The sequence below is a fragment of the Ambystoma mexicanum genome, chromosome 3q (assembly GCF_040938575.1).
Source record: "Ambystoma mexicanum isolate Mex_15411 chromosome 3q, UKY_AmexF1_1, whole genome shotgun sequence".
NCBI classification, from domain to species: Eukaryota; Metazoa; Chordata; class Amphibia; order Caudata; family Ambystomatidae; genus Ambystoma; species Ambystoma mexicanum.
This window is the reverse complement of record NC_090926.1, coordinates 460,146,820-460,157,865: the sequence shown is the minus strand read 5'-3', so window position 1 is coordinate 460,157,865 and position 11,046 is coordinate 460,146,820. Positions and strand designations below refer to the sequence as shown.

The following is an 11,046-nucleotide window of genomic DNA, read 5'->3' as shown; positions in this document are numbered from 1 at the left end:
GTATATCTGATCACCTGTCCATGTGGCCTACATTATGTGGGAAAAACAAATAGGCAATGTAAAGTTCGAATGGTGGAACATCGCAGCTGTATCAAGAATCAAGTGATAACTGCCCCTCTTGTGAAACATTTTATTGAAAAGAAACATGGTTTCAATGACTTCACATGGCTGATTTTGAAAAAGGTGCATGGAAATACCAAAATTGAAACAGATCGAAAATTATTGAATATAGAGCAAAAAATAATTTTCAAATTACAAAGCAATGTGCTAGGGCTCAATGAAAGCATTGATTGGCATTTGGTTAGCCAAATATCATTTTGGACATTGTGTGATGCATATACCATGTGGGCACCCAATTTTGGTGAACAATTTGGTTTTTAGTTCAATTGATGAAGTTAGTGCCATTTACATCTTTTTGATGCGCTGAGTGTCCACTAAACTCCTCTACACCAGTTGATCCTGGGTCTGTTCCAATATGGCCCCCTTGGTTGTTGTACTCCTGATTAACTTCGAGAAGTGGAGTCCTTTCTTTGTGTTGCCGCACAACCATAGACGCTTTAACAGAGTCCTTTCTTTGTGTTGCTGCGCAACCATAGACGCTTTGAGATTGTGCAGCAGCCATGGCTCCTCTGAATCGAGTGCTGGCCGAGTATGTTTGAATGCTGCAAGTGGAGTGAATAAACCCCTCCGTGTGTATAGGTGAGCACGCTACCAGCATTTTGCCTTTGGATGTGACTCTGTGCATGATATTGTCTCCATGTCGGGACACCTTTTGCATTATTTGGTGGTTGGGGTACTTTATTTTACACTTATTTTACACATGTTGTGTGGCTATCCATTTTCCGTGTTTCTTTTACGTTGTGGAGGTTGGACAGCATGGACGCTGAGTAGTTGTCTTTACACATTAGATAATGCATGGTCTCCTCACGTGTGTGAAATATAAGCACCCCCTTCTGTTTGCCCTCTAGTGCATGTTGACGGCATGTTGTTAGCTGAGGTTTTGGTAATGCCAGATAAATGGTGTTTACTGTTATGTTCCCATTGCTTTCCAGATTGACTCTGTACTTTATTGCTTGATCGTATGGATGTTTCCATTTCAACTTGTTCATTACTGAATTGTGAATTGCAGTCTTGATCCCTACATTTGTGGAGGTAATTCACTTTGTTATTTGGAGCCTTGATTTTATGTGCAGTGGTATTGAAGCCAGTGTGATTTCTGGATATAACAGAGCATGTGGTCTCTGTGTATTGGTTTTGTCTTACTTAGGTGTGGCGATACTCTAGCGGACTGTGACGCTTTGTTGAAGTATTGATTTCTCATTTGGAGGGAAACCAGCAAATTTGTCATCCTGTGACGTGCTTTGAAGTTTCACCATTTAAAGGTAAATCTGCGGGTGCCCTTTGGGACCCTTGTGAGTGTGGCATAATCCCTGTGCCATGCCTCCATTTATATTTTGTAGTACTTCCTTCCCTCTTTGGAACTCATTAGGTTTCTCCTTTCCTTTATTTTTACAGGCTTGGAGGTTGTTTTCCTTTTACCCTCTTGGGTGCCTGAATCTACCCTTTCAACACGGTGTGGAAGAGATTAGTGGATGCTTTTAAATTTATCCCCTGAAGAATGTTCACCTGAACTGGGCAGTTAAGAACAGAAACATGTTGGGATGCTTGTTGCTTTAGTGACACATTGAGATTTTTTTGTGTGTTATGTGATATCTTCTGTGTCGTATAAATAAGTTATCTGATGTTTTATATTTGTTTTATATTTGTTTTTTAATGTTTAGTACACTGTGTTAGGTGAGGGTAGTGTTTTTTGTTTAAATTCAGTTTGAATTATTTGAATAATAAACTTGTTATACATTTGTGTAAATCAGTTATTGCAGACGGTCCATTTTTTCAGGACTAGTGATGCTGGAAAACCTTATAGAGTTCCTGTGTGAGGGGGTTGGAGGCAAGTAAACAACACATATCATCTTGCTCTTTATTGTATTACATATATCTATATCCCCGTTGGTGGAGTAGGATGTTTTCATGTTAATAGGGATTCTTTATACCTATTTAAACATATTATGTGTGGACTCCTCCAGACCAAGGGGGGATCCAACCAGGCACCTAACCCAGGGAACTTCCCTCCTAACTTCCCCAGGATGGCAGAAACTCCCCAAATCCTGGACAGAACTTCTTCCCCGGGTCTCCACAAAACTTTCAACCCCAAAATCATCCATCCTTTTTTCCCCAATTCCAGACGACCTAATCCGGGCGAGGGGAGGCCAAGGGCCAAGGGTGGAGGGGTACCCAAATCTTCCCAATCTGGGGTATTACCAGAGAAGGGATAGCTACCCTTCCCGGGATCAGCCCAGGGGAGAAATGAGAACCCCATATCAGCCTGAGCGGGTTTCACAGCTAGAGCGCCAGGTCCAAAACATGGCACAGGATCTGGGTCGCATGCTGAGGGCTCAACAAAACCCTCAGAGGGGCATGCCGGCACAGAAGGCCTCCAACTCTGGACCTGGTGCTCCAGAACAATGACGGGGACAGCACCCCGACAACCCACCGGTTCCCAGGGAGGTGGCACAAGGGGAAGGGGGGTGTAAAGCCTTGGAGGAAGCTTCCTTCCCCACTTGTAAAAAGCCCCTGGAAACCCAGAAACCGGAAACAAAATCTCCTGCCCCTGAAAGCCTGCCACCCAAGGAACAGAGGGGGGGGTAGGAGAAACAAAGGATCTAAACAGACCCATTTTAAGGAGGAGGTACAGATCTTCCAATTTGAAGGAGAGGGATCCTCAGAGGATCCTGGGAAAAGGATCTTCTCCTTCAGAGATGGGGGAACTCCTCCCAAAGAAAAATGGGTCCCAAAGGATTCAAATCCAGACTGGGTAGATGTGGGGACTGAGCTAGCGCCGCCCATCATCTAATCCCAGAAACAACAGCATGAAAATCCCCCGGTTCAAACCCATCCTGGTGACTGCCAGAGCCAGGGGAACTCAAAACTTCTCCCATCTCTAGTTGCCACCTTTTTCTTTCAGATTCCCAAGACTCTCCACAGAATTCTGCCCAAATCTCTTCGCTCTCAATGTCCAAAATGAGAAAATTAAACCACCAGTTGTCCAAAAATGTGCATTATCTGTGCCCCCTTGCGGAGAAGGAGGGAAGATACTATGCCCCGGTACAAATACAGGGGAAGGGTACAATTTTGGCACTGGTGGACACTGGATCCCAAGCTACCCTTCTGTCCAAAAAGGCCTTTGATGAACTGAATTCAGGAAAGGAAGAGAATTATCAAATTCCTCTGACCTCTCTTCCTGGACAACTTCAGAACTTTGACGGGAAGGAAATTCCCGTCGAGGGGTCTGCGGATTTAGACATTAAAATTGGGCGACACAATGTGAAACACCGGTCATAGTTGTGACTCCTGAGGGCACCTCTTGTTTGCTAGGGAATGACCTCCTGAGAAGGTTGTCACCCCTAATAGATTTCGTAAACAAGGTCCTCTCGACCCAGGCTAACCGACCAATAAAATTGAAACAGAGTGTCAACCATGTTAGTTTAAACGGCACATGCCACATGGTTGAACAAAAATCTGACCAAGTAGAATTTCACTTCCAGAACAACCAAATTACAGACGTGACAGTAATAGCAGCAGGAAAACAAACTGGTGATGGGGGGTGCTCTCTATTTCTGAAAATCAGCCTTCCTTGCAGCCTAGGGTGGTATTCCACACTGGAAGGAAACACTCTGAAATTCTTTACCAATCCACAATCAGACATTCCCACTCCTATAGTCCAGAAAATGAGAAATCAGCTCAGAGCCACGCTGATATTCAGCAAATTGGAGAGCAGTTGTTCATCCCTGTTCAGTTAAATTAAGGGAAGGACTCTGTTCTCACCCGAGTGTGTGTGAACAACGGTAAGAGCTTCAACAGCGAAGCCATGTTCCGCCAACACCCAAAAGATCCAGCCATTCCCACATTTAAACTGATAGACAAATGGGAAATGGATCTGGAAACACCCAATTCCAAACATCTCCTGCCAAGCATGTGTATGCTCAAAATCTCCATTGGCAACAAGAGCATAGTCCATAATTGTTGGGTCGTGCGAGACATCACTGCCGCCTTTTACTTGTCATGATCTCTGCTTCCAAAAGATCAGGACTTGCCCGACTCCCTTGGAAGCAGACCCATAACCCCGGTTCCGAGTGCCAGCCAGTCCCAATTGGGACCTTTTGGACCCTGTCCTGGCGCCAGTGGCACCAGGCTCATAAAGATGCCCAGTCCCAGCGCTGGAAGCTCCGGGCTCATAATGCTTGGGTGGACTTACCTGCAGCAGACCATGCTGCTTACTTACCTGCCAGTTGAACCCCTGATCCTCTTCTGTTTGGGACTACTTTTCGTGTTGGGTGGGGCAGGAGACACTCCCTAGGTTCAGAACACTGGAACTCTTCTGGAAAGCAGGAACTCTTTTCTTACCTAGGCGTGGCTGTGGAAGGAGACACCTAAGCACTACAGAAGGCTATTTAAACCACACCCGATGGATGAATCTTGCTTTGCGTTATTCTGCATTCTCTGCAGCAGAACGCTCATCGTGTCTTCTGCTTCTGATCCTGGGCCTAAGGGAACAAAGGCTTACCATCCTGGAATCCAGTCTTCGGCAGCACCTGTAAAGACAAAGAAAGAACAGGTTAGCACTACGGTCTTCAGTGGCAGCGCATCTCTTACCTGGTCCATCGGCTGTCACCAACGCCTCGCGCTGCATTCCGGCATCTGAAAGACAAAGGCTTACCTACTCTTCGCATGCTCCGGAGGTCTTCGCACTGCATTCCGGCATCTGAAAGACAAAAGCTTACCAGCTCTTCGCACGCTCCGGAGGCCTTCGGCGCTGCATCCCGCATCTGAAAGACAAAAGAAGGTGCGTTTAAAGACATTGGGCAACTTTATTACTCACGTGCCATTACTCCTTCCCACGCCGAATCCAGTGGGTATTCCAGCACCCTTCAGCTTCTCTAAAGCTCCGAACTTGTACCTGCAAGATAAAAGGGACAGTTAGTGCGCATCGTGAAGCAGGCTACAAGCGCTTACTTACGTGCTTCCAGGCGCTTCTATTCCTCACGCGGGTTCGATCCTAAACTCTCATCAGCCCGCCATCCGCCATCGCCGGAACCCTGCAAAACAAGAGATATCATTACAAAAGACTTTTAAGACATTTGAAGTGCCCAGAATTTACCGTTCGTGCAGTTAACGACGGACAGCAGTCCTCTGAGGTCAAGAGGCCTGCACCCTTATCCAGTGAAGAAACTGGTTACGGCACCCTGCCCCGAGGCAGATGGAGAGCTCGGCGTTCACTTACCTAAGGTGAGGGCGTTAACCTTTGGGGTTCTACAGGAGAAGAGAAAGGGAAGAGGAGAGAGGCACCCAATAACCCCAGTTCATTAATCCCATATTTTCTATCTGCAGACATCTTACTCTTCGAGTCAGACATACAGTGCACAGAGGTCCAGCCCAAAGAGCCAACCGTGTGTTACACATCACCTTTGAAGATACGGCATTCACCCAGTCAAGACCGGCGCCTCTGCGGGAATCAGGTGAGCGTTACATTACTTAGGCAGTGACATTCTCAATAGCTTTGCCATTAGTTTGGACCTAATAAAATTCAAAGCTTGGTCCCGATTAATGGATAATCCCATGGGCTTTGATGATCCAGAGAAAGCATTTAGGTCAGCTCAACTGCTGCCTTATGCAGTTGAAATTCAGATTGTAGAGGAAGTCACCATCCCAGAAAGGACCCGACAATTCTCCCTGGAAGTGAAAGTTAAAAGAGGACAGAAATTGAAAATCCCTGATGCTTATATTCATCTAAATGCTTCTCTCCAACAGCAAGGGTTGGGGGTAAACCCAACACCATTAGTCAACATACAACATGACACCATTCCAATAGAGGTGGATAACAGCGACTTAAAGAGTATCAATCTAGCCACAGGCACCATTATTAGAATGGCGGTTGATGACCGACATTTTTCCATTGATTTAGGCAATGAACTGTTAGGACCAATCCCCAAGAACTGTTTTGACAGTGACAGTGATGACAACAACACAACACCAGACAGGATCTTTACCCGGTATGGGGGAAACTTCCTGGTGTACACTTCCTGCCCTTATGGTAAGGAAGATGTGACTTGTGACTTCAGGAGGGATGAGGTGATTTTCCAGGTCCGTGAGGACTGCCTTCCCCACCTGAAGCCACCAGTCCAAATCAGCACTCTGACCAGGGACTTCTCCACCGAGCTGGAGGAGGCCGCTGAGATAGCGAAACCAGAAGTCTTTCCAGGCTTCAGGCAGATGGTTGAAGAGAGAGTCAACCTAGCTGATGCCTGTGAGACTCTGGAGCAGAAGCAAAAGTTGAAACAAGTTTTCTTGGATTTTCAAGATCTCTTTGCGGTGGACTCATATGACTGTGGTCGCACCGACATCCACACAACAACAATTCCCAGGGACCCTGGCATGAATCCAGTGTTTGTGAGGCAATATCACTTGCCTCTCGCATCAATGGAGTCCCTTACTGAAATAATTAAGAACCTTGAGTCCCATGGGATAATCCGTCTAGTCCACAGCACCTTCAATAATCCGGTGCTGGAAATATTGAAGCCAAACGGCCAGTGGAGACTTTGAGCCGACCTTAGGGAGCTCAACAAACGGGTCCATACTTCCTGATGGCCTCTTCCCTACATTGACCAAGGGCTGGCCCAGATCCATGGGTCACAGGTATTCACTGCAATAGACCTGACCAATGGGTACTGGACTTTACCTGTCAGTAGGGAGGACCAATACAAGCTGGATTTTACCTTCGGGGGCCAGCAGTACACATGGAACCGGACTCCCTTCGGATACATCAACTCCAGCAATGAGTTTAACATTTTTCTACATAAGGCCATGCCCGACCTGGGTGAAAGGGGTAACCTGGCCTATGTAGATGATGTTCTCATCAAAGCTCAACTGTGGAGGAACACATAGCGGAGCTCTGTTATGTTCTGACACAGTTGAGGGCTGCCGGAGCAAAACTTCCCTTTCAAAAGGCACAGTGGTGTAGAACACCTGTCAATTTCTTGGGGCATGAGATTACTCCTCAGGGTCTCTGTCCCCAGGAAAAGAAAGTGGAAGCACTCCAGAAATTGAAAGACCCCACAACTCTGCGGGAACTAAGGAGCCTCCTTGGACTGACTATTTACAGTAGAAAGTTCATTGAGGGCTATGCAGAGATCACCAGACCCCTGATTCATCTTTTGAAGGGGGTGGTCAAGTGGGAATGGGGTCCAGAACCAGCCGAGGCAGTAAGACAACTCAAAAGAAGCCTCTCACAAGCACCTTGCCTAGCTTACCCTGTCAGAACAAGGAGTTCTTCTTGAAGACAGGGTTCTCAAATACATGCTTGACTGCAGTACTATACCAAAAGCATGACAAGGTCAATAAGGTAATCTCCTACGTGAGTAAAACTTTATCCTCAGTGGAGGACAAATTCAACGATTGTGAGAAGGCACTCCTGGCAATGGTGTGGGCATTGAAGAATTACCTCCCGTTTATCCAGGGGGAACACATCATAGTGGAGACTCCACAACAGCCTCTGCAATATCTCCAAAGTGACAGAATCCGGGCCGGAAATTACCGAAATTCCCGAATTACTCCCTAGATTCTGTCAATGCAAGGCTTTCCTGTGGAGGTCAGATATGGCCAAAAGTAGAAGAGTCCCCTCACACAAGGTCTGGCTGACTTGCATGATTGTGCCAGAGAAAACTGTCTCGAGGACAAGAGTCTAAAAATCAAGCACAATATGGAGGCAATTCCCGACACAAAGTCTTTGAAGAAAACAAGTGTGAGGGAATGCGCACTGTCCGTGTGGATGGGGGCTCTTACCATGTTGACAACAACAGGGAGAAGGAACTTGTGGCCGTTGTATGGAATGCATGGGTGAATGAGATCCCAAGACCCTTCGCTGGGTACAAGATTGGTCCCCGAAGTAGTCAAGAGGCAGAGTTGATGGCTGTGCATCAAGCCATCCTCACTGCTGTCCAACATCAACTCCACGAACTGGTCATAATCACTCGGATTATGTATGGAACGGGTTCGTGGAGCACCTGGTTAACTGGAAGACCAGAGGCATGTTATGTGCTAATAACAAACCCTTGAAACATGGGAAGTTAATTCAAAACATTGATGATCTGGTCACCTCTAATGGGATGTCCATCTACTGGAAAAAGATCAAGGGTTATTCCGAAGTAGAGGGACCAGACAAAACTGAAAATGACTTAGCTGATCAGCTGGCCAAAACCAGGGCCATCCAAGGGGATCTAATTGAGATTGAGTCCCTGTTGGGGGAAATCCAGGTCACTGCCATCACTAGGTCACAGACAAATGCTCACAATGATCTCTGAACTGCACAATGGAGTAAGGAGACCCCTGATGCTGACTTGATTACGGCTCAAAAAGGGGATCCAATAATTGGTAAGTTTTATCAACACATTAAGGAACCTGAGAACTTTCCCCTGACGGATACCGATTACATTGGGAAAGAGGACCTCAGAGTGTTGATGAAATGTCCAAAAATGTTCAGAATCCAAGACGGTTTGTTGTTAAGGAGATCCCTAGCTGGCCATGATCAGTGGGTGGTATCTACCTCATTCCGAAGCCTGATGTTAAGTCACGCCCATGATGCCGCCACAGCCGGTCATAGGGGGTTTCATACGACACTTGAAATCTTAAGAGAGGTTGCATACTGGCCACAAATGGGGCAGGACCTCGACCAATACTTAAAGGGGTGTCTTGTGTGTGCACAATTTCAGCCAACATCCCTCACACACCGTGCGCCTCTCCAAAAGAGGGGGATGACACTGCCATGGTCAGATTTGCAAGTCGACTTAATCGGGTCCGTGATTTGCTCCTCTAGGGGAAACAAGTACATGTTGACCATGACATGCTTGTTTACTAAATGGGTGTAATATCTCCCGGCCCCAAACTGTAAGGCAGAAACAGCAGCTGCCCTGATGATCAACCACATCTTTTCACATTTCGGACTACCCCAAAGGATTGAGTCAGACAGAGGTAGCCATTTCACCAGCAAAGTTATGACAAAGATGTGGGAGATACTTGGGGTCAAAAGGAAGCTACATATTGCTTACCGGCTAGCCTCTAGTGGTGCAGTCGAGAGATACAATAGAACAATTGTGAGCATATTAAAAGAGTTTGTGGCAGATTCTGGGCCAAGTTGGGATATTCGATTACCTCTTGTCCTAATGGCCTTCAGATCTACCCCTTCATCTGCAACTAAAATGTCACTGTTTGAGCTGATGACTGGACGCAGGATGGTGCTTCCCCAGCATCTGCTCTACAGGACTCAAGAGCAGACATTGATCAATGCCTCCACAACTCTTGAGTATGTTGAAAATCTAAGAAAACACCTTCAACGTGTTTTTCCCTCTGCTCAGCGAAACCTAGAGAGATCAGCCGACAGCATGAAGGCCCACTATGACTTAAAGTCTACCAGAAAGGAATACAATCTAGGAGACCAGGTCTACTTATACAATTTCCAAAGGAACCAGGCCAAACAGTGAACATTTCTGCCTACCTGGAGGGGTCCTTTTGAAATTGTAGACAAAATCTCACCAGTCGCCTACAAGATCCGCATCCCCAAAGGCAGTTTGGCAGAGGGGGAAGATAAGTGTGTACATATTAATCAGCTAAAGTGTTGCCATCCTAGGCACACTCTGCAGCAACTGGAGGAGAATTCTGAAACCCCAGAGGGGGCCACTCCAGCTCCATAAAATTCCAACTCTAATATAGCATATAAAATATAATAATAAAAATGTGTCCTGATTATCAAAATGTATGTGTCCACCCCACTACATTAATAGTGGTGGGGTAATGTCTACATTTGCTTTATCATCCTAGGAGAGCGATAACCTAAAGTTGATTGGAAACCATGGAGACTAACCAAGGACGACTACCCGGGGACCGGGAGGAAAGATCTGAGGGGCCCGGAGTATCGCTCAATACTCCCATCAGTAATGGCGAGGAGAACCGATCGATCCACCCCCGATGGAAGAAAAGATGCTGAACTTTGCCATTGATGGAATCAGAAGAGATGAGGCTGACATCCCAGTCTTGCAAGTTTGCATTGATGGACGTACAACGCCAATCGCAAGAGGGGGGCTTGTGGGATGTTTCAACTCACTAGCCAAGCCCTGCAACATTACTGTGCATTGCTGGCAGCAGAAACCTCAGAAATGGCCACTGGAAAGCATGCTGCTCGCTAAAAATCACCCAGAATTGCGCTGTAAAAATCTGAAAAATAGGCCGCCATCCACTTTCGCCTATCTCAGTGAACACAGGAGACCACTGGCAAAACCCACCATTGGGCTACCCGCAAAGTGGCCTGAAACCACGTGAAAAAGCAATGCTGATTGCCAAAAGAAACACAGAGCTGTTTGGAAATCCGTTTGCCTTGGTTATCAAAGTTGCAAAAATCATGGCTCACAAACCACTTAAAAGATCCAACCTCCTTGTTGGGTGTTCCACATTATTCTACTGCAAGAATCCGCATAAATACAATGTCAGCAAGAATCATACGTTATCAGGACAAAATGTACTTTTAAAGATACTTGATGGAAAGAAATCTGTCAAAAATGGGTGCAGTGAAAGAACTGAGGACTAGAGCGGGCACCGCTAATTTTCTTGTTTTTCACATAAATATGTAGTAGATAGTATTGCTTTTGGGGTGCAGCCCACTAACTTGTGCTACTGTGTGTCAGCAAGAAGAGAATAGACTGTGTGAAGAGAGACCTAGGCAATTTTGCCTGCGGTGTGGGCCGCACACCCTTATATCCCGTTGGGATCTTTTTAAATATTTTAACTTCTCAATAATTTAATTCAACCAATGTTCGATTATAAATTCTGTGATTTATTCTGGAGCTTCAAAAAGACAATGTATTGTTGCTTTTTTTTAAGAGCAAACATCATGGAATGGCCAATGCATTTCGGAATTAATAGTCCTTCTTCAGGGCCTTGTCT

The 11,046-nt window shown here is 46.1% G+C and overlaps 1 long non-coding RNA gene across 2 annotated transcripts; it reads left to right on the top strand.

Moving 5' to 3' along the window:
* Positions 1 to 440: 440 nt before the first annotated feature.
* On the top strand, positions 441 to 1,614 carry LOC138581880 (uncharacterized). Of its 2 annotated transcripts, none has more exons than XR_011304840.1 (3): positions 441 to 699; positions 1,268 to 1,382; positions 1,516 to 1,614. It is a non-coding gene; the product is annotated as an uncharacterized lncRNA (long non-coding RNA). The 2 variants fall into 2 exon arrangements; XR_011304839.1 differs by lacking the exon at positions 441 to 699 and adding an exon at positions 928 to 1,152.
* Positions 1,615 to 11,046: the final 9,432 nt, after the last annotated feature.